General features: G+C 42.9%; 1 protein-coding gene across 2 annotated transcripts in view; it reads left to right on the top strand.

Annotated features, from left to right (window-relative positions):
• Positions 1 to 24,258, top strand: part of FHIP1A (FHF complex subunit HOOK interacting protein 1A) — a 231,190-nt gene that overhangs the window by 166,661 nt on the left and 40,271 nt on the right. The window lies entirely within an intron of this gene.

Here is a 24,258-nt window from a genome sequence, read left to right as displayed (position 1 = left end):
ATTTTAGTTACCTGCTGTCAGCGGAGGCCTTTTGCAGAGGTGAACTTACTCTCTCTGCATCTCATAAATAATATAAAAAATTCAGACTTAAAATTTTTCCCACATCACAATCAGTACTCCTAGACAGTATTTCTCGGCATTTCTTAACCAGAAATGAAGCCATTACTAAGGGTTGGGTAATAAATGGTGGGGAGTGGGCAGGTCCTGACAAGTGAAGACTGTCTCCACCTTTCTTCTCCCCACTCTGTGTTCTTTCTTTGCAAGTCATGTGCTGTCTTCATCCCACACCATGGGATGGCCGATCATTCCTCTGTGCTAGTACAAAGGAGTAGTGGTGTTTTTAAAAGGGTTGCTTAGTTTTCTGTAGTGTGGCTATATGGGTCCACAGTCCCTTATGCATAACTCAAAAATTGGAAAAGCTCTGAAAACTGAATGTGTTTTTATAATTCATATGGTGGTCCAGTCTAACCTTTGCTAAACTCATTTGGTGGCAAACGCATGCCTGAACTGCCTCAAGGCTATTTGTTTTTATAGTACTTGTGTTAATATTTATACATTTCATGGAAGAAATATTAATGCATTTGATTATAGAGTTCTACCTCAGACCTGCTGTTTTGTTAAGTCAAATGTGGCAGATGTACATCGTACTTTCTGAAAAGTTTTGAGTTCCAAAATACACATGATCTCCAGGGTTTTGGATAAGGGACTGGAAGCCTCTTTTGGACATTTAGGGAAGGACACATTTTTGGAGATAGGTGCAAATTATACTTGGTAAAAATAATATTAAAGAAAATGATACTGTGTTAATATCGGTCATGTAGGAATTAGATCTGGCCACAGATCTGGACATCACATTGTATAAAACTGGTTATTTATGACTATAGGTTAATGGGACAGCCCTTCTTCAGCAAGAGCTAGTTCTAATGTCTGTATGTTTAATTTATCAATGCTAAATTTTCAAGGCTGAATATTTATTGGTGTGGTTGTATTAGTCTGGGTCCTCAGAGAAGAGGATGCCAAGATAGGACTCAACATGAGAGAGAAAGTAGGAAATGAGGTGGGGAAGGCTAGGGGTGCTGTCCAACTGCAGTGCTGATCTGACCCCGAACGCAGGGACGGGGAGGGGCTGGCTGGGAGTGTCTGGGCCCCCTGGGTAATCTGAGATAGACCTGCCAGGGAGGACGGCTTCTCCAGGAACAGGTCTGCCTTAGCATCCCTTGGTACAAGCTGCCAGTCTGGACACCGGAGCAGTGTCACTTCCGCTGTACTTTATTGTCCGTGGTAGTCACAGAGCCCCCCAGCTTTCAAGGGGAGAGGACACAGCCCCCACCTCTTGGTGATAGGAGTGTCAAAGGATTTGTGCCCATATTCTGGGCAGGTTTACCTTGATTACCATCCCGGGACTGAATGTGTGCAGACGGTCAAAGAGCTGTATGGAGAGGACCACCTGAGAAGAGCCAGAGACCTCAGCCGTGGGTCACAGCCGGTCAGAGAGGGAGTCAGGGGAATGAACAGCCAAACGTCACTCTCTTCCCTTCCTCCCATCTCCTACCAGGCTCCCATTGGTTGAACCCAGATGGAATCCCTGTGGCAGGGGAAGCGTGGAGAAGAAGTGGGTGAATCAGGGCTCAGAGCAAGGAGGGAAAGATGGACAGAAGATGCAGAGGGGCAGGTGGGAGATGCCAGCACACTTCTGTGCTCATATCAGCCTTGCAGAGTGTTCCCTAGCAGGGATAGAAGGCCCCTGTAAGAGCGTACTGGGATCTTGTGCTTAAGTAAGTTGTGGCTTAAATTTTTCTAGAAACATGTAAGAAAGTATAGTTTGTAGTAACTGCCTAGATATATCTACCGATTCTTATCCTCTGGAACCTAAAACATAGTTAGATGTTAATGTGACAGGCAGATACCTAACAACAGATGAGACATGAACAAGGAACTATCTCAAGCCCAGGTAACCATCACCAAGTCAAGCTTATTACGTGGATTCACACAGAGGCAGGGTGTGCAGTGGAAGAGTTCTAGACTGAGTCAGAAGGTCTGGGTTCTGGTCCTGGCTCTTGTATTTACTGCTGTGTGACCTTGTGCAAAGCTTTTAACCTCCCTGAGTCTCATTTTCCTCAGCTGCACAGTGGGGATCGTAATACTCCTCTTTCATCATGTGAGCGCATTCTGAAGACAGTATGCTGTTAAATGCAAAGATATTATCTTACTTAATCCAGGACAAATTCTGCCCTCTAATATGCGGTCAGAGGATAATGCTATTTGTTTGAAGACCATTTAGTGAGTGTGCACCAGGTGCAAAGCACACTCCCACACCCTGTGGGGAGATGGAGGGGGAACGGGCCGAGAAACCCTCTCATCTCCATGGAGTTTCTGATCTGGGACCCAGGAGACTGATAGGCCAGCCACAGACTTGAAGCAAGATAGACGAAGATAAGTGGTGGAAGAGAGAAAGAAGCGAGGGGTGTGCGGCGACTCAGAGGAGTGAGCAGTTAGGGAGAGTCAGTCGGTGCTGAGCCTTGATGGTGAGCCGGTGGGGGAAGGACAAAAAAAATGTGCTGACCCTGAACTCTGGGGGATAGCATGGTGTCCTGTATATTTTAGGTGATCAATAAATATTTGAGGATGATGATAATAGTGGAAGAAAGCCCCCAGGTAGAGAGATGCACCCTCCTATACTTTTTTTTGAATGTTGTGATCAGGCTGAGGGGCTGCAGACAAGAACAGAAGTGGAGCAGGCTGATTGGGTTTGTCACCAGCTTAGAGGAATCTTTGTCCAGGTGTGTTGTGTAGGAGACCAGCAGACAGGTGGCAGTAGCAGCCAAAGGTGGCTTCATTGCTGCCGTGGCCCCAGAAGGGTTGGAAGAAGGGACAGGGTTGCGTTAATAGCACCATCATATTGTTTCTGTCCAGCGTCTTGTGAACCAGGCTGGTCTGTTTTGTGGGTTATTTTGGCTTCTTTGTTTGGAGCCCATGAGGAGATTAGAGCAGAAGTCTGGGGCTGTCTGTGGTAGTTGGAGACCTTGAGGGGAGTGCACTGAAGAAGTAAAGGATGAATGATGGAAGGAAAAATAACACACCATCCTTTTCTGCAGGCAGCTCACAGGCGTTAGCCGTAATAACTGTGACCTCAGAGAAAGCCTGTTCCTTTTGGTTTTTTGTGAAGAGCAGCCAGCTGTGTTTCACTCAGCAAATTATTCCATACAAGTACGCTTGGAGAAACAGGAGCAAAAAAAGCCACCAAAACACCTGATTTGTCCCACCATCTCTTGTGTGCTAAAACCATGCTTGAACAACATACACGCGCACAGTCATTTCCCCCATTCCCTTTCAGGCGTGCGCGCACAGGCTTCTCATAAGCCACTGTGGAGCCCATTTGTTTTACAGACCCGTCTTCCGAACACGCACATACATATTCATGATCTGTATCCTGTGAGCTCAATAATTCACAGCTTAGTGACTGAGGTTGATGGATTGAAGTTTTGGGGGGATTAGAGAAAATGGAAATTTTGAGAGGCTGGGAGCAGCCGCACTTGTGAGTTGCGCATTTCGTGTGTCTGTCTGTGGGGTGGGCTGGGACCCCTTTTAGAGCCCAGTGGAGCTCTCACTCGCTGGGGACGTTTTTGACTTTCCTGCCCAGTGAAACTGGAGACTGAAGATTTTAAGAGCAACTAAGTACCATCTTCAAACAAGCACCATTAATGACTATCGACAAGCTATAATTGGGTGCTGCGTGTATACTGAGCCCTTACGCCTGGGTTTTCAGTCTCCTGTGAGGAGTGGGCAGAGCAGCCTGTCACTTAACTGTCACTGATGTCCATCCTTCTTCGTGCATCTCTAGTCTGGGAGGTGGTGGAGGGGCTTGGGGTGGCAGGAGGGTAGAGATGAGCCCCCCTGCTCGCCCTTCTGGCTGACTTCTTGTTGCAATTTTGGATGCCCAGCAAGTTGGTGCTGTTCCTCACTCTGCTGCCATCGGTGTCACTTCTTGAAGACAAACGCCTTGACGTTTTGTGTCTGGTTTCCAGTAATGCTGTAAAATTGCATTGACCAGGTCATTCCTTTCAGTGGCAGATTGGAAGAAAGAGGGAATCAGGATGCCATCTTGGCCCTAGACTTTCAAGATCTTATTTTTCAACTTTGATGTCTCTTTGCTAAATCTTTTATAGTTTTCCCGTGAGTCATGGAGCTTCACGCTAGACTCCCTGGGGTGAACTATACCGAAAACTGTACTGGGGTAGTGTTTTGGTTTCTACATTTCGTACTTTTATTTATGCATTTCAGTCATTTGCTTTTTAAAATGCATTCTCTACGTTATTAACCCAACTGTCCAGTTACCCAGTTACCAAAGGCTCCCAAAGATAATCCTACCTTTTTAATTTTATTTATTTATTTTTTTTGCTGGCTCCTTATCCTCTTCCTATAATGACGTTGAGCTGTACTTATGTACATGGAACTTTGCTTCTCAGCACTCCTGGAGTGAACCAGCACTTGAAATGATTCTCTTCTCATTGCATGGACAGCATACCTGTGTGCCCACCTGGGCCCGCAGGTGGCTGGTCTGTGTGCAGTGAAGGGGCCTCAGGGGTGTCCAGCAGAAATGAGGTCCTTGGGAGCTGCTGCTCTTGCCCCACAGCCTCTGAGGTGGGCTCCAGTGGGTTCTGGGCAGGGAGGTGTCCCCTCAGGGCCAGATGGCAGCTGGAGCAGTGGGAAGGCTTGAAGCACCTAATGGCATCTTAGTCCCGCCCGGGTGCATCTGAGGGATGGCAGTGGCCTGGCCCAAGCAATAATTCTGCCTTGTCAGTCAGCCTGGACTTCACAGAGCATTCTGTGGAAGCAGAGAGGCCAAATGTGACGATCACTATAGTCTGTCATCAGGAAAGGCAATTGAATGAGGTAATTAAAAGGCCCAGTCCTGTCGCGGGCCTGCAGCTGTGTGACGTGGATTGGCAGTCCACTGTTAAACTTGGATTGAAGAAAAATCATACTCAGCAGGCCAGCTCTAGACATCTTAAATTAATAATTGCTCTATCCAAGGAGAGCCTGTTATTAAGTAGACCTAGAAGTTTTCAGTGACAGTTATAAGAGGCTTTGACGTGGACATATTTGATTTATTAATTGAAAACTGAAAGTGTGTGTCATCTAATACATTCTATTAATGCACTGTATTTGATTAATATAATTTGGGGAAGCAGTCTAGCTTAATATTTGGAAAAATGGCTTTTGAGTTTAGAGAGACCTTAGTTTGAGTTCTGGGGCTTTGCTGTTTAACTAGCAATGTGACTGTGGCAAGCACCTTCATCTGTGTGTGTGTATGTGTGTGTGTGTGTGTGTGTGTGTGTGTGTGTGTATAATCTATGGATAATAATACCTGCCTTGTTGGGTTCTTGTGAAGAATAAATGAGATACTGCATTTAATGTGCTTGTTGTCTCTGGCACTTAGTACCGAATACATATTACCTATTAGCCAGCTGAATCTCTAAATGAAACATCCTTCCTGTGACATTGTATGTTACTGGACAGTGAATTTTTTTGTGTTTACCATTTTTTGCACTGTTTTGATTTTAGATAATATGCTTATTGTTCCCTAACACATTTTTACATTATTTAATAGACTGCTGTCTTTAGATTTACTCTTTTCTTATTTCCCTCAGTTGTTCACAGAGTTATTTTCCTATTTGTTCTAATTCTCAGTGCCAGAGGTTCTCAAACTTGAACGTGCAGGGGCAGTTCCCTGGGAACTTCTTACAGGCAAACTCCCGAGTGCTGGGGATGTGAGTTTTGGAGGTCAGGTTGAGGCCCAGGAGTTTGCACTTCAGCCAACACCCAGATGCTCCAAGGACCACACTCGGGTGACACACTGACCTGTGACCTTCTGCTGACGCTTTGATTATTGATGCTCTTTTATTGAACTAGGATTCGGAAGACATGGGTTCTAGTTTTCTGTGTGATTGCAAGGGTCTTAACTCAGCTAAGGGTTCAGTTTTCTGATGTAGTAATAGTCCCACCCTGTCAGCATCCCAAGACTGTGGTGAGCATCAGACAAGCAGGTGGATTAACAACACTTTGGGAAGCTGTGAAGCCTCTTCCAAATGAGCAAGGTATTCAAACAGGGGTGAGATCTCCCCTTTCCCCGTCTGGAGCTGTTTTAGCCGTCTAAGCAGGTAATGTAGGTCCAAGTACTTTGCATAATTTAAGGACTTAGTAGTAGCATTCTCCAAAGGTGAGTCGTGCAAGGAGATTGTAGGGTTCTAAAAGTGTGTTTCTGCCCCTGAGGTGTATAGAGTGTTTGACTGAGGTACATGGTTCAGGACGCTGGACGAGCATCATATTTGTTACCCTGAAATCAGCTCTGCTCTCCCGTGTGATGCTACTAGGATATGTGGACAGTGATGTTAATATCATAAAAACGCCTTTCAGATGGAAATCTTGTCAGCCTGCAGTGGGAATACTAGCCACTCACCGATGTCACGTATGTCACAGAATGTTACAGGGCATCACCATTCCACTGCTGCTGGTCCTCCCAGGTGCCTTGGTGCTGTGGGCAGAAGGCAAAAAAGTCCCTTGAGATAAAGGGGGTGGGCAGACTTTCTCTGGTTGATCGTTGACCGTAACTTCTTCACTTCCCATATTCTGGGTTGATGATGCATACAGTTGTTTAGATCCATATGCAAACGTCCTTTTCTCCTTATCAGCATACAGAAAAGCCTCAGAGAGTCCATGGTTTATCCCAGAGCTATCATTTGTGGACCAACTATGGAACAAAATATAATGTCTAGTATTTATTGTAGAAAGCACCTGAGAATGTGGAAACAGATTATAATAGAAGCTATTGGAACATTCGCCTTTTTTTTTTCTCCTAAAGAAAATCTTGTAATTCATATCTAAGGTCTTGTGCTGAGTTTCTAGCCTACTTAAGCACTATGTCTTTGGAAATTTTGTAGACACAGAGGTTCCAGGTAAGGCAGCTGGTGTGTATGTAGCTGAGGCCTGGGCGTATCGTTATGTGAATGAAAATCCAAATCTTTCCTCTTATTTTTCATATTCACAGGCCAAATAGTGAACTAACTAACTGGCCATAGGATTCAGGAGGTCATCACCTTGGTGTCGACAGCTTCGTGGAGGCTTGTGGGGCATCCCTGTCTCTATAATGCTGATTCTGATGCTCTGCCAAAATAAATAAAAATGAAAACCAAAAAACATCGGCTTGAGTAGGTAGACTTCAGATAGAGAGCAAAGAGGAAGCCAGATTTATTCATTCATTGACTTAAACCTAGAGGTAGTGGTATCTAGTGAGTAAGGTCTTTGCAAAGTGTTTGATACAATGTGGACTTTAGAGTCAGACTGCCAGGGTTGATATCTCAGCTCTGCCACTTGCTAGTTGTGTGCCCTTGGGCAGAATCTTTAACCTCTCTGAACCATTTTCCTCATTTTCATTTGTAAAATGAGGTTGGTAATGAATGGTGCATACCTTTTAGGAGTTGTGGGGATTAAATAATTTTAAAGTGACACCTGGCACAGAGTAAGTGCTATGTTTATGTTAACGCTGTTGTAACTCTTTCTATATATATTATGTACTTGTTGGAAAATCATAATTTTACATGACCCAACAGTGCTTTCATTGAGTGGTAATACTATACTATAATACTGTTATTATTGTCTGTATTAATATAAAACTTGGCATATTGCCAGGAGGAGATAGGTGAAGAACTGGAGACTTCAAGGTCCTGGAGAAGTAACTCAGATGAGACTTGGTGGAGCCCAGTTATATGAATGTTTCCTAGGCCAGTCCCAAACCTCCCCCTCCTCCCCTCTCCAGAGACTCACTTCTTCAGCTGTCCCGGACCCTTTGCTGTATACCGGGTGTGAATTAGCCCTCTAGTTAAATACATATGCTTATGTCTTCCCTGTATTTGAGCTGCCTTTCTCCTACACCTATACTTATCCCAATCTTTCTCATCCTCCAGTGTCCAGACCACATGCCCCCTCCCTCTGGAAGTCTTTCTGATCAAGCCAGAAGGAGGCAATCACTCCTCACTTCTCTCAACTTTGGCCGCTGTCACTTGCATGGCATTAAAGATCCCCTTGTGTGGTCACTGTGGGTTTAATATGTCTTACCTGTCCTGCCAGGAGGTGGACGCCATGAGGGTAGAGACCATCCGCGTGTATTTATCCATCCCTTCCTTGAACCCATATGATGGCAACATGTCTAGCACCCTGTGCCCTGTGCACAGTAGGTAGTGTGCTGTTTTCTGAATAAATAAGTAAACATGTGAATGTGAATATGGTGAGTAGGTGGGGGTATAGTGTGTGGAGCAACTGTGAAGGAGTGATAGGAGAAAGCAGAGGAGAGGTTGAAGAGTTCCAGTCTGTTGGGGTCAAGTCAGGCTGGTGAACTGATGTGTGGCTGACAGCGAGCCCTCTGGGGTGGCGTGGAGGGGACGAGAAGTGGGGAGCCTGAGGGAAGGGGTGTTTAGGATTGGCTGGAGGTGGCTTTTGCTGAAAGCAAGACAGTGCTCATTTGTTGTGGAGGTCCAAAAGGGAAATGACCCAACCTGAGACAGGTATTTCAGGAAAAATATAAAGGAGGATATGGCTATCTTAGAGAAGTAGAAGGAAAATGAACAAAAAATATTACTAAAGAGTTAGTGATGGCGCTAAGATTCATGTTTGAAATGTGCTCTCCACACTTAGAAATGAAATTATACTAGTGGGCCAGCTTTTCTTTATTGTTTTTGTCTTTTGTGGGTTTTTTTTTGTATATACATGTTTTTTATTGAAGTATAGTCATTTTACAATGTTGTGTCAGTTTCTGGTGTACAGTATAATGTTTCAGTCATACGTGAACATACATATATTTGTTTTCATATTCTTTTTCACCACAAGTTACTACAAGAATTGAATTATTGAATATAGTTCCCTGTGCTATACAGTATAAACTTGTTATGTATCTATTTTATATATATTAGTATATGCAAATCTTGAACTCCTGATTCATCCCTTCCCACCCTCTTTATTATTTTTGGCTTGAAGCATTGGCTACGAGAGATCAAGTCGAAAATAATTGATGGTATATCATTGCCATGGTTATCAAGGCATCAAACTATCTGGGTCAGAATGTATGATATTTACATTTGGGTTAAATGCTTTAATAGAGCTAGTGGGTTTAGCTGTGCAGTTTTTTCTTAGATCGTTGAAGTTGAGAACTTTGCAATCGGTTAGAGTTCAGTTTCGTGGAGGAGTGACGTGTGGAGCAGAGGTGAGGGACTCATTCAAAGTCTCCCAGTCCTCATTCCCTGCCACTGTTAGCCCCATACTTGGCACCCAGTAGGCGCTCTATAATTGTTTTTCAATAAATAAATTAATAAGATCTCAGTTTTTCAGTAAGTGAATTAATAACTAATTTAAAACAAATTTCAGACTGCATGGATTTCACAAAACATATCCTTTGTATTTAAAGTTCTTGCCAAATCTAAAGTGGAGAGATTAAATTGAAGATGGAAACGGAATACGTTATGCACATTCATAGGATTTTAGTACTAGACAGGATTTAGTACTAGACATAGTTCCAGAGATTGTCTAGTCCCAGATCCTCATTTTTCAGATAATGACCCTGAGGACTGGAGAGGTCCGGTGACTCGCTCAGGCTCGCACAGCTGATTACAGAGCCCAGGTCTCCAGGTCTTGAGGCTTCAATGTCATCTCTTTCTATTGCTTCCCTCGAAGTAAATCTGAATTTCACGATTCCTTCCATGGCATAAGTTAACTCTTGAGCTTCTAATGCAGAATTTAGAAAAAAAATTTTCCTTATGCTTTTGTTAATTTCAAAATAGAATGATTTCTTAGACAGCACACCCCCTTCCCACCCAGGCTCCTGTGAAGGGCAGGGGCTGCTTGGTTGTGCCCATATTCATTTTTTGATGTCCTGCTTGAGTTTCTCCTCCTGGGAAGTCTGTTCCAAAAGGAGAGCTTGCACCATCTAGTGGAGCTAAAAAGAGGCTCTTGGGTTTAATTTTTTGGTGGCCCTGTTTTAAAAGAAGAAAGGAATAGGACTGCCACACCCAGCATTAAAACCCTGGTTCTTGATTGCAAATACATCTCCGATGGATGGGTTCTAGCTTCAAAAAAGAAGAAGAAAGGAACAGTATTTTTACTTCATTAACCTGCAGATCTCACATGGAACCCTTTGTTCCTACCATGAAAGTGAGGGTGGCAGTGCAGAGCAATGGTTGGGTCACTTTGTACCTCACCATGCTAGAAACGGCACGTGAGAGACGAGGCTGTTGGTTCTTTCCTGGTAGAAGGAAGGTAAAAAAGTGGGTAGTCTGGCAACCTGTTTTTGTATCCAGCGCTTAGATTCTTTTACTCATTAATGCAAAACATTAACTCTTCTGGCATGAGTCTTCTCATAATAGTTGGGAATTAGTTAAATCCTGCTATTATTCCTAGGAAAGCCGCAAGTACTCATTTGGGCAATTAACTTTTTCAATCATGTGCAGTATTCCGCTGCCCAGTTGGATAAATGAAGTTTTGGGAAGCTTCCAAATGACTCCTTTGTTTCCTTCAATAGAGATTTAAATCTTTTCTCAAGCTCTACAAAATACTTATCTTGTGTGGTAGGTGGTAGAAGATAGTGTGTCAAGCAGAATGACTTGATGACTGAGTGGGCAACACAGGGCGGGGGATTTCATCACTGACGATGCCTTTAAGTGCTCATTACCTTCTGGGCCTGAATTTTCTTCGGAAAGAATGTCATTGTTCATCTTAATATTTACAGAGTACTTACCGCTCAGCAAAATCCAGGTTTGTTTCTTTCTCTTCTTTCTTTTTTTTCCATTTGTTATTGCATCAGCTGAAATATCTTACATGGCTCCTTATCACCTGTGTGGGGCAGGCATCCTTTGTGATAGTGGTTCTCATGCTGGTGCACAGCAGAATCAAGGGAAGCCTGGCCCCACCCCTCGAGAGTCTGATTTACCTGGATCCAGGTGGGATGTGAGCAGGCGTATTTTTAAAAAGCTCCCCAGGGGATTCTAACATGGCACCAGGGTTCAGAAGCACTGCTGGATGATAATTCTTGAAAGTGTATTGTGAATCATTGGATTCCAAATCAGGTTTGAACACTGGAGACCCGTATTTGAAAACCACTATTCTTTTTGGGACCTGAAGTTTGTACTGTATTGTGATGGGAGCAAGGAAGTTATCCTGTGGCTGAATGACTCCATGCGTCCATCTCTAGTTGGTGCTGGTGGAATCAGTCCTGAATGCATGATCCAGGTCTGAGGAACCGAGTACTTACAGGGCTAGCCAGGAGCAGTGAGGCCAGGAGTTAATGCTTTTGGGACTGGTGGGTTTAATGTATTATTATAGTTGTCCTCAGCTGAGGGCATTGCTTCTCTGTTGTTGGCATTTGTCCCAGTGACAGTAGGAAAGTTGATATCGCATATTAAATTTTTTTCCTTTTGTTGGTTTTAAGAACTTTTTTTTTATCTTGTTGGCTTAGTGATGAATTTCACCTCTTTCTGTGGTGGGCCAGTGAGTTCTTTAGAGAAGCTATTTTCTGAAGTCCTAATCTGTCCCTGGGAGCAGCTTATTTCTGAGAAATGGAGCTGAATTGTTTGGAGGCGGGGTCGGGCCATAAAAGGGCAGGGATGGGTATAAATCTTCCAAAATGCCATAACTTGAACTCTTACAGTGAGAAACCGCGTCTTTGACCTTAATTAGTCCACGCAGTTAATGCAGCTATTCAATTTCGAAGTATTTCTGCTCTGTTTTCAGAGGACAGGGGGATGAGAATATCAAAGAATTGTTAGAATTCTTGTCTTGGCTTCTCTAAGGCAATACTATTGTATAAAGAATGTGAAATTTGGTATCAGGCAGACTTGATCTCTCCTCTGCCACTTACTGTGTACTTTGCTTGGCAAGTTTGTGAGCATCTGTAAGATGAGAACCCTAATACCTGTCTTTCTTAGGCCAAGGGAAATTAATTCAGATAATGTATGTGAAGCCCCTAACACAATGCTTGGCACAGAGCTGGGACTCCAGAAATGGTAGCTACTTCTGGAACTGCCATTGATAATAGTAATAATTAATGATAATGATAATAATAAGCAGCTGTTTTCCCCTCCTTCGGACATGGTGCCTGAGGTGTAAGTAGTGTCACGGCTCTCGTGTCCATTTGTCCCCGTGGTGGGCTGAGGATGGGGATGGCAAAGTGATGTTGACAGGAGTCCCGGCTGGGAAAGTTGTCCTCAGAATGTTCATCTTCACATAACCAACATGTTATAATTTAATCTTTTTTCCCATTTTTTAAATTGAAGTATAGTCAGTTTACAATGTTGTGTCAGTTTCTGGTGTATAGCATAATAGTTCAGTCATACATGTACATGCATATATTTGTTTTCATATTCTTTCATTAGAGGTTACTGCAAGATATTGAATATTGTTCCCTGTGCTATACAGTACAAACTTGCTGTTTATCTACTTTATATGTAGGAGTTAGTATCTGCAAATCTCAAACTCTCAATTTATCCCTTCCCAGCCCCTTTCTCTCTTGGTAACCATAAGTTTGTTTTCTGTGTCTGTGAGTCTATTTCTGTTTTGTAAATAAATTCATTTGTGTCTTTTTTTTAGATTCCACAGTTAAGTGATATCATATGGTATTTTTCTTTCTCTTTCTGTTTTACTTTACTTAGGATGATGATCTCCAGGTCCATCCATGTTGCTGCAAATGGCATTATTTTATTCTTTTTTATGGCTGAGTCATATTCCATTGTGTATATATACCACATTTTCTTTATCCAGTCATCTGTCATAATTTAATCTATGTTAATTCCTTAAAATGTAGCTTCTCCCTAGAAGAGTTAAATTCACTGATCACTCATCTTGTGTATGTCCTGCTCATTTACCTCAGAGGAAATAGACTACAGATTTTTATTTAAACAATGTAGAGGCGGAGTTAGTAGGGAAGAAGGGAAAATGTGATTTGTGGGGATTACTTCAGTATGTCATACCTGGTCTTTGCTACCATGGGGTGGTGTGGGCTGTGGACATACAGAAAGAGTTGGGCCAATGGGAAGCCAAGATAGGTGATGCCAGGACACAGGACTGGAGGGTAGTGGGGGCCCAAATTCAGCAGCCGTCTGCTGTGAATTGCTGTCCCCAAGTCCCTGTTAGGACTGCCTGTGTGTTGCCATAAGTTTGTCTTGGTACCACCTTGGTCATTTGCTGTAAGTTGGCAGTGTCTGGAGGAGAGCACTGTTTCACTGCAGCCCTGAGCCTAGAGTAGAAAACATTTGTATGTGTCACTGTAAACTGAATCTGCATAGCTGGGGGACCTGTAATGCAGGTTCAGCAAAGTCGGTACAGTCCAGTTGGGTGTTAAGGGCTTTCTTCCCCATCTAAGCTCTGACAAGTTGAGGAAAAGTGAATGAGGCAGCTGGAGGACCTTTATTAGCAATAAAACTGATGCTGGAGAATAGGGTTGATACCTGTGGGTAAGATATCCTGATACTGAGCCCAGAATTAGACAGACTCTCCCAGATGCAGAGAAGAATACATACTTCCTGCTGGCAGCCTGGCTCCCAGAAGAAAAAAGAGAGAGGAAGGGACAGGCTTATCACAATGACGGTTAGCCCCCACCCCGCCCCAGGGGAAGAGTTACTGAAGGAGGCAGAGAGAGTAGGAAGTACTCTGGAGGAAAGCCTGTGCTGCGGGGAAACATTAAGATTGAGACATTGTTTTTCTCTAGCAAGTCTACAAAAATCCAACCTTTTAAAATTCTAGCAAATTTGGAAACCGTAAATCATATTAAAAAAAAAAAACAACAAGTAGGGGTGGTTTAAATGTCCTTCCCATGCTCAAGGTCCTATAACCTGTCCCAGTTACCTGCAGAAGAGAATCCAGGTTCCTTCACTTGTTTTTGAAAACCTGTCCGAATCGTACCCCATCCTACTGATCAACCCTCCTTCCCCCATGATTTTTAGATGCAAATCTCAAGTCAGAGTGTGCCCTCATGGACCTCTGTTCTTATTATAGTGTTCCTGCTGGATAATTCTTTCTACTTCCTGTCAGTCTGTCCAAGATGTGTTCATCTGTTAAGTCCCAGGACAGTCCCCACGTTGGGCCAGCGCCTCGCACTTCAGCACACACTGCTTTCTCTCATCTTTAAACTGCTGCTGCACTTTCCCCCGGGGACCACGCAGTTTAGCACTTGGCTCATCGTGTGAATCTTACCAGCCGGCTGCTGTCAGGACCACGAGGGACGGGGTGTTTCTCATAATTCTTTTATGTGTCCTCAGCTGCTCGCATATTGTACACATGGAAAGCACTCAGTCAATACGCAGTCGGTTAAATAAACGTATCAAAAGACTGTGGCTCGCACCCTTATCACTGCACTAGGACAGAGTTGTGTGCTGGTTATGCTGGAAGATAAAATGACCAAGGCGAAGGATTGAAATTTGCTCTTATTTCATGCTGTTGACATGGAATCCAAGAATCTCCAATTTTGGGAACTGAGAGGATAAGTCATCTAGTTCAACCCCATTTATTTATTTTTTACAGCTGAAAACACTGAGGCTCATGCTTTGAAAGGAGGTATTCAGAGTCTATGAGCTGAATATTTGTGAGAGGAATAGAGGATATGAAATAGATGATGTTTCAATTCTTTAACATTAGATTATCCAGGGTTATGTGACAGCTTTATATACACATTAGGGATTCCTCTGAGTGTTCCAGAGTGCTTTTCTAATATCTTATAGAACCTCACTTCTTGATGTTCTCCCCAAAATCTGTGGAGGAAGGCGCTTCTCCCAAAAGCTATCACCACGTGTCATCATTGACCTTCACTGACACGTGTGAACGCCCTGCATGGGATTCCACGGCAGGCCAGAGGTGCCGCGCTCATTGTGCGGCCACAGAAGCTGATTTCCTGGAAGATTACTTGTCTTGCCCAAGGTGCCCAGATACTAAGGATTAAAATGCAAGTGTTTTGTATTCCCATGCAATCCATTTTCAACTAGCCCGTGATGACTTTTTCTTTCTCAAATTATTATCTCTAGACTCTGAAAATTCTGGCTTAGAAAGGAAGCACATATTTGATTTTCTGCTCAGCAAAGAGAAAGAACAGCTAACACAAGTACTAAGCCACCCCTGGTAGGAGGCTAGGAGCCCAGCCTGGAGCCAGGACATCCTGGCTTTGCCGAGTGCAGAGAGAGGATGCGGCCCTCTGCCAGTGCGGAGTGGAAGGCAGGAGTCGAGGCAGGAGGAGGGCAGGTCACCTCACCAGCTCTCCGCTCCTCCTAAGTCCCAGGCAGGTTTGCCCAGTGCAGATTCAATATTAGTTTTCGGTCGTAGAGATCCCGAGACATCAGTGATCGTATTTAACTATCGTATAAAAATGTACAAATAAGTGCAGTGTTTTAGTTATTTCTACCACTGTTTTTTTCCATTAAATTTTAAATAATTTTGTTTTTTAATTAAAAAATAGTATTGGCTCTTACTCATTTATTAGTGAACAAAAAATTTAGCACTGAAGTAAATACATATATATTTTTAAAGAGTTTTCCAGCACTGAATCTTGTCATATTGAGTCACAAAGTTAATTTGGTAGGTCACAATTAGCACTTCAAAACAGAATAAAATAGAAAATATAACACTGCTTTATATTTGGTAATGGTAAATACCATATTATTGTAAAATACAGTTCTTATGGGTCATAGTTTTAAAAAGTTTCAAAAAGACTGTTCTCATGTTTTGGAGGATTATTTGGAGAACGGGTTATGAAATTTATCTTGATGCTACATTTCTGCTTCATCATGGACTGCAAATGTTAGCTGGTTTTCTCTTAGTAGAAAACATTCATTTATATTTTGATTGCCCAGTATATGCGAGACACTCTTCTAAATGCTGGCGGTGAGATCTCTTTAACAATTTACTTGCAGAGCAAATCATCTTATTTGCAAAGAAAACACTATCAGTTTGCATAAGATTTAGCTGTAGATAACAGAAAACTCTCTTTAATAATCTTTCCCTATTCCATACACCGATTCCGTTTACACCTCACTGGCCAAGACATATACAGCCACACCTAGACACAAAGGAAGAAGGGAAATGTAGTTTTTCAGCTGTAAAGTTAGGGTTTATTCCCGAGGAAGAAAGGGAGACTGAGTATTGGCAGACATGTAAAAGTGCCTACCACAAATACCTCAAGATTTCTTACTTGTTAACAAAGTGTTGTTTCTGTTGATGATACGTTTCTGTTATTGTGATTCCTGGAAATGCACCAGCCGGGCAGGGACAGGTTAGTGCAGGTTGCCCATAGCACAGGGATGCCCTGCTGAGGGGCAGATGGGGGAGATGAAGTGCACATCCTGCTTGACCGTGTGCCCTCGCGTGGGGCCGTGTCTGCCCACAGCAAGGGCACCTTGATCTCATCGGCAGAAGGACCTTTTGGCTCTGGCCGAGCCATCCACTTGCCAGACTGTGGCCCCGGGGGGCCCTTTTACTACTTTGCCGACATGCCCTATACAGGCTGGTTTTGGCTCAGAGGCTGGGTCCCAGGTAGCCTAGAGGTGGCCTTAAACGTGTGATCCAAGATACACCTGGTTCTGCCCCTTTTCCTAGGACAGCTCTTCTCACCTAGATTTGCTACTTTAAAAATTACAGAAATTAGTAAGCAACAAGGACACTCTGTATAGCTCAGAGAATTATACCCATTATCTTGGAATAACCTATAATGGAATATAATCTGCAAAAATACTGAGTCAATATGCTGTATACCTGAAACTAACACAACACTGTAAATCAACTACACTTCGGTAGGAAAAATTATAGAAGTTAGGAGACCAACCTGTACTCACTGTCTTCACACACACACACACACAGTACATTTTTTAGAGTTTCAACAGGTCCCAGGTACTGTGAAGTCCCCTTATCTCTGACCTCCCTGTATTAACTTCATGTCACCTCTCTCCAGTCACAGGAGAGGAAAATTAGGGTTATCAATTACGCTTATATTTATTTTTTGACTTGAAATGGAAAATTAGATTTCTTTCTTTTTAATTTCAAAAAGTGTATGAAGGAGATAATGCAATACAAAAGGATTCAGTCTTAAGCATCAGTTTTGAAAAGATAGGAAGGGTCCCACCCACTCTACACAGAGAAATGCAAAAAAAAAAAAAAAAAAAAAACCACCTCACACAAAACCCCACCTTATCTAAGGCAGCCAGGTGGTGTTCGTCTTGGAAACCAATGTGCAGAGAGGAGGGAGAATTTCATCTGCAAGTTGGTGTAAACCTTTTACTCTTTCTCTGCACGCTCCTCAGAGATCATTAAAAATTTATCAGCAAGAAATGCCCTACACGTTTTTCTTCAGGTAGTTGTAAGAAAACCAAAAAGCAAGGAAAACAGAAAGGGAGTTTATAGTCTGCTTCTTTTACTTTCTTGGTGTAATTTTCTTTTGTCCCATGCCAACTTTTAAAAAATTATGTATTATATTTATTCATTTCCTTATTCTAAAACTGATATAGTTACTTGGTTTAGAAATTAAGAAAGATTCGCTCAATGGGCTCTTCCAATAAAATGTGGAAGACTTCTTAATAGCAGAGAAAGTTGTTCCTTGTAAACATTTGCATTTATACACTAGCTTTTTTAAAGGGCCCGCTCTCCCTTCATTTTTATGTCTGACTTTTGTTTCAGGTGAGACAGAATAATTCTGGCAAGTTGCCCCTCCCTGTGCCTTCCCCTGTGATTATGCAGTGCCTGCGAATGAGCAGGTTTGGGACAACAGAGAAAGATGACCAGAAAGACTAGAATTACTGAATTTGTTGGGGCAATCACCTGCGTGTTTTCCCAGTCTTCTACTGTGTTGAGGTCTTCCTGTCTCTCATGGAAATTAAGCCAGGAGTGAAATCTGTCCTTTATCATCAGAACTTGCCTTTGTTATAGTTTTGGTGTCTAGGAAAACCATCTGTACATAAAATTCCATCTCCGAACAATATGTGGGACCCAGCAGGCGGATTGGATGGGGGTGGGGCTGGCAGGCATTAGATGCCACCATCTTTTTATTATTATTAGTGTTAGTATTAGTATTAGCATTTTAATGGAGGTCCAGGGGATTGAACCCAGGACCATGTGCATGCTAAGCACACACTCTACCTCTGAGCTATACTCTCCCCTCACCACTGTCTCATTTTTTCTTAAATACTTCATTCTAAAGAAGCTGCTGGTTGAGACTGGCCCATGAACCACTTCCCCTCTACCATTGGGCTTAATGTCAGTCTCATCAGAATTCAATACTATTGTCTTGTTAACCAAGAAGAGAAATTAGGAGGAAGCCTGAGGAAGCATTTCCTTTTTCCCAATGGATCACTTTGCTCAGTTGCCATAATCAAGAGCATGGCATAAGTCAGGCTCTGTATTTTCAATAACATGTTACTCACTCTTAAAGGAAGATTTCCTCTGCTGTTCACGTATCATCAAATTAGTCTAACTACCTTGCTAATGAAGGCATCCCCAACATGCACTGTGAAAACCACATTTTTTTCTTGTTAGTAACAGGGCAGCTGATTTCCCTCGTGACACCTTTGTTGAATATCCCTTGGGTACCTGCCAGCATACCAGGCGTTTTGAGAATTCGTACTCTAGGTCAGACAACAGTGGTTTCCGCAGTAAGTTTGCCATCTTCAAGGATGGATAAATGCATTAAGCAAACTGAGAAAGGGGATGGACCTAGCTTAGAAAAGAGGAAGCTGAGAGGTTTAATAAGAATTCCAGAACAGGGAGGAAGGATGAGTTTGAGGGGACAGCATTTCTCCATCACCACTTCTTAACGTGAGGGCAGGGTAAGGCACGCTTTGAATTACAGCAGGTGGAATCTTCCTTTACAACGCGGAATCCTTTCTGATTGGAGGGACCCGCTGAGCTGTGTTGCCAAAGGGAGCTATGTGATCCCTGTCTGACTGGGTTTTTGGCTGCCCAGCAGCAGACCTCTAAGCTTGCTCTTCCTGTGTCCGATAATTCTGTTAGCTACCCCGGGCTCCTTCCTATAAGTATGTTTTCTGCTTGGGTCAACTCAGTTCTCAGGAGACGGTGTGGACTCAGAGAGCTGAAACAGTATGCTGAGAGTATATAGGCGCTCAAAAACTGATTGCTGATATTATTTTCATTTTTATGATCCTTCTTGCAACTCAGAAGAATCTTTCTGGGATAACTCATAAGCAGGAAAGGCTTGGAGCAAATGATCTTTGGAATAATTTTGAGATCTTTGCTTCTGAGCTAAAAAATGTTTCATCCCAGAGTTTCCCTGTTAATTCTGACCTCAGAGCCATACTATGAAATACCTTTCTTATGTGATATTTGGAGCATTTCAATAACTAAATTCTACAGGATGTGGTTTAAATATAATGGATCATCTATTGAATTATACTCTGATAAGTTACATTATAATGAAGTAGTAGGTACATTTAATACGTGCAGAGAATAGGAAGAAAGGCTTTAGAAATAATTTGCTGACTTCTCCAGGGAGAGGTTTATCACAGGCAAGAGGAAGTTTATTCTACTTAATTAGTCAATGAATTAATATTTAATTGATTTAATTAATTATTATGTTTAACGTATTACAGTTACATGGAGGGAGTGCTGGGGGAAAGAGACAGAGACTGGCTTTATTTTAAATATCTTTTCCTTAAAATATGTTGCTGAAGTCATTATAGCCATCATTTTAATTTCCTCCTTCCTCAGATATTTTAGGAATAAACAGGCACACTTGCTGACTTTGGATGTCACCTCCATTCCTGCCTCTGGCTGTGGTGTCAATGAAGTGAGTGCCTGGAGGTCGAGGAGCAGAAGGGGGCCCAGAGGGAGGGAGCATGAACTGCAGACTCTTTTCAGACTTGGAATAATTGAACGTTTTCTGTCCTGAATTTTTGGCTGAAATTTTGGCTGAATTTTGGCTGAAGCAGTGGGGCCACTCCCTTCTGTACTTGAATGTTCTTTGCACTCTGTCCTTGGAGGGAAGAAGATGGCTGTGAGGAGTCCATCCAGCGGCTGCCCTGGGCTGCCCTCCAGTGGACACACCTCCCGCCTGCTCATTATCTTGTCTCTCTCTGGCAGCAGCGAGCAGTGTCTTAGCCTGTGTTCCCTGGAAAGACCCCATCACACCTGTTTCATGAGATCCAGCCTCATCTTCCCTTCTCTGCGGCTGCTTTCAGTGGGCAGGGTACACCTGGTCGCATGGTTTCTTGGTCTCCACTTGGAGCCCCTGGGGCTGAGGGCTCACAGCGGACCCAGGTGAACTGTGGTTGGCTAGTTTTCTCCTCTATACCGAAGGAAAAGCCAAGGAAGGGTGGCTTCTAACTTGGAGACGGTGCAGCAGTCACCTGATCCCACTTCCTGCCACCTGCCTGGGCGACAGACGGTAGGACCCATCTGTTTGTTCCAGTGTGACTGGATCACACACACACACGCACAAAAACCAGTTAGCAGGTGGGAAATGTATTTTTCGGGACACACCATAAACCTGCCATTACAGGGAGGATTCTGGTGCCAGTTTAGATGCAAATGGAATTGCCCAACTAGAGCTGATTACAGAAATGTCAGGATGTCTATGTGCCCAGTTTCACTCCTACGCTGCACATCAAGTTAACGTGCTGCTGTGATTGTGGGCGTGATGGTTGGGCTCGGTTCTCGCCTGCACTTTTGAGGGAGCTTTGACTTGACAGAAGTGGAATGTGGCACACAGTATCCACTCCTCCCTTCCTGTCACCTCCTTGTTGAAAGAAAACAGAATCTCGATTTTGTCCATTTCTGAGAAACTTGACATTTTAATTTAAAAAATAAAAATGCACTCTTGGAGCTCTTAGGCTAAGATAAAAAGGGGTAGATTGACCTGAAATTCAGTTGCCATCCTGTTCAGAGAACGGATCTCAACTATCCACGCAGTTCGGCCACATTCAGCCCCTGCTGGGTGATAGCCTGGCGTCTGGGGAGCTGTTGGGAAGGGGTGGCAGGCAGGGGTGTGAATTGGCGTGGTTATTGCTGTGCTGTTTTAGTGCTTTTCAGATTTTTTTTTTTTTTACAATTGATAGCACAGCATCAGATGTTTTTGACTGATGCACAGCCAGAAATTTATTTTATGCATTTGCATGTGTGTATTTTTTAGTGACTATAGCACACGGTACATGCATGTATAATATATTGATTATGTAGAGTTTGAACAAAATATGTATATAAAAATTTCACAAAACGGTACTCACTCTTCCTCCATGCAGTATACGTGAATACTTTCTATTTGAATCTGGCCTAAACCATTAGTGAACCAGTAAATTGATTTTACTACCTACTTTTGGTTCGCAAACTGTAGTTTGAAAAACACCAGTTTAAGGGCTTGGTGAAGGGCACTAGGCGTGGAGGAGAACTCAGGTCAAGGCTGGTGGAGGTGGAGAAGGTGGGCGAAGGAAGAGATTTCGAAGAATAGACTAAACTGGACTCGACAGCGGTAAGAGTAAGTCCCTGAGTCAGGGCTCCCTTCTAGGACCTGGCTGAAAGTGAGCACATCACAGTGCTCAAGCAGATAGACTGCTTGGGTTCATGGTTGAACTCACCTTGTCAAGGATAATTATTTGGTTGTGGGAACTGAGTTTTCCTTAGTCATTGCGGCCATTGTGGTCTACCTTTAGGAAGAAGTCCCGTTCCCAGGCTTTAATATCCTTAAACGTTATTATTGTGTATTACGTGGTAGTAAGGTAGAACCTCATTTACTATTTCTGCTAGAATCTCTGTGTAGATGTGTGGCTACCTGCAACTCTTTTAGAACAAGGTCTGAAATACTGATACTCAGCTATAAGGCAGAAGGTCTTACATCAGCAGCCGATTGCCCTTCATAATTGAACCATGAAGAGCAGGTGACTCTCCCGCATTGCCAGTACATGCTCTCTGGGGCGTCAGTGGAAGCCTCAGTTCTGTATTCTGCACAAGCCGCTTTCCCCTGGTGGTTCATTTCATCATTAGCTTTCATGTGATCACACTAAGGCTCTGGTCTCATCCTTGTTAAGGGGGTTGCCTATTTGGGAAATTACAGGAAGTTTCTGAAAAGTAAGATAATGGGGTGGGAGAAGATTTTCTGGGATAAAAGGCTTCTGAGGGCTCTGAGAATATGGAGGAGGGAAGAGATGGCAAGAGAAGGGAACTAGGTTCTCTTGGTCCGGGTATTAGTTTAAGGTGAGTGTGACCTCGATTTATGAAGACTTTGCAACTTGACACTTAATAGGAATTGGGTTTTTAATATTTATAGCACGTTATGTAAATGCTGCCCCTCCATGTGCTTTCTTAAATCCTCTTAGCTTATAAATGACAGCTTTGATTTCTTAAAAAAAAAAAAGTCTTTTCATTTATCCAGCCTAAGAGTAGTAAACAATAGATGCTTAATGCCTTCCTTTCATGTCAGCCCCCAAAGACTGAGACTTCTATTCTAAAGAGTTTATTGCTGTACTTTTGAGCTTATTAAGGTCACGCATAACTTAACGAGGGTGGGGAGGGGGAAGCTGATGCTGCGTCATTGGTGCAGAGGCAGCTTCTGGAATTCCGCAGGACGGTCAGCTCAGCATGCTCAGTAGGTAAGCTGAAAATACAGTATGGCAGAAACTACACGCGTGGCCCGTTTGGAATGATTAGTGCTATTTTTTTTTCCTAGTGATCGAGATCATTAGGGAATTCGATTTTTGCCTAAATGGTTTAGGGCTAAGCTTCTGCTTGCTATAGGACCCTGACGTTGCAGTTGTGGAATGGGCGTGAGCTGATGGAACTACACGTTTGGTGGTGTGTGAGTCCTTTCCCCCTTAGCCATACTGGGTGACATCAGTTATTTTATACATTTTATAAAAAAAAAAAAAAAAAAAAAAGAAGTCCCCACTCTCTGGGGCCTTCAGAGCACATGTAAAGAAGAGAAAGGAATTCAAAACTTAAGCTCAGCCCTGGCCAGTGTGGATTGCTAGGTCCTTGGGGGCTGTCATTTACTCAGGAAATGTTTGTTAAGTACCTTCTGTGTGCCAGGCTGTGAACTTTGCCCTGGATGATACAGAAAGAGACATAGCCTGTGTCCCAGGACAGCCTGGGACCAGCGAACACGGGAAAACACAGGGAGAGAAGGGGTTTGTTTCTGAGGCAGGGCAGCCCAGGAGATGCACTCTTCTCAGGGTGATTTATCTGCCAGGGGGGTGATGCTTACCTGTTTCCCTCGCTGTATTTGGGCCACAGAGAACCCTTTAAAGTTGGTCAGATGATACAGGGGTGTGTTGAGAGTTTGAGGGTTCATGAGACTGGCGCTGACCTGGCAAGGGAAGGGCAGCGCTCAGGCCGCTCAGGGTACTGCTGGTGACCTGTCAGTAATTCTGAGTGGATTGAGATGTGCTGTAGAGACCTTGCTTAGAATAAGGAAAACAGACAGAACTGATTTGGTGGTATCTTATCTATCTGGAATTATGTATCTAGAACATCCTGAAGAACCAAGAAATTTATAAAACTAAGCCTTTTTTTTGCACAGATGCATCCACACAAGGCCTGTGTATGCTTGTGTAGCAGGTTTGGAGATCTGGTTTCTAAACTGATTTAGATTTTGAAAGTAGAAGAGAAGAAGAGGAATGTAATTTAAAAGGAACATCCCAGGAACAGTATGATAAAGTGACAGTTAACACTTTTAAAGGGAGGAAGAAAGAAGATGGAAAACTGGAAAAGAAAAGATGAAGATGTAATCATTCAAAAATGATCACCATCTGTTTCATGTAGCATCAAGTGTATGAGACTCATGGCAGGGGAAATTTTTAGAAATTCTAAGATTTCTCGTACAGGGTTGGAATCTGAAATGTTGAACTGTTTCCGTGTGATCTTCATGCAGTCCTGTTTGAGTCTTTCTGTATTAGACAGTCAGGCAATTGATGTCAGTAAGGCAGTTGACGACCTGTATTCTGCTCTTAGGAAGACAAAGAAACATATATAAGCTCTTAAACTGTTCCTAATCAAACATTTAAAAATTAAAATTTTGATGCTTTTAGCATCAAATCCTCAGCTCTTTGAAATTGACTTCTTCAAGAGTTCTGTTTCCTGAAAGATTGATGTTTTACTGCACGGAAAAATCACACCACATAGAAAAAGGTCATTTGTATTATTAAAAAAGTCAGTTATTTCATAAGCAGTAAACACTTTATAAATAATACTTTACATGTGTTATTCAGTTATAAAAATTTGACTTGACACTTTCCAGAAACA

This window comes from Camelus dromedarius, chromosome 1, assembly GCF_036321535.1.
Source record: "Camelus dromedarius isolate mCamDro1 chromosome 1, mCamDro1.pat, whole genome shotgun sequence".
Taxonomy (NCBI): Eukaryota; Metazoa; Chordata; class Mammalia; order Artiodactyla; family Camelidae; genus Camelus; species Camelus dromedarius.
The sequence above is the reverse complement of the archived record's forward strand: the minus strand, read 5'-3'. Positions and strand labels throughout refer to the sequence as shown.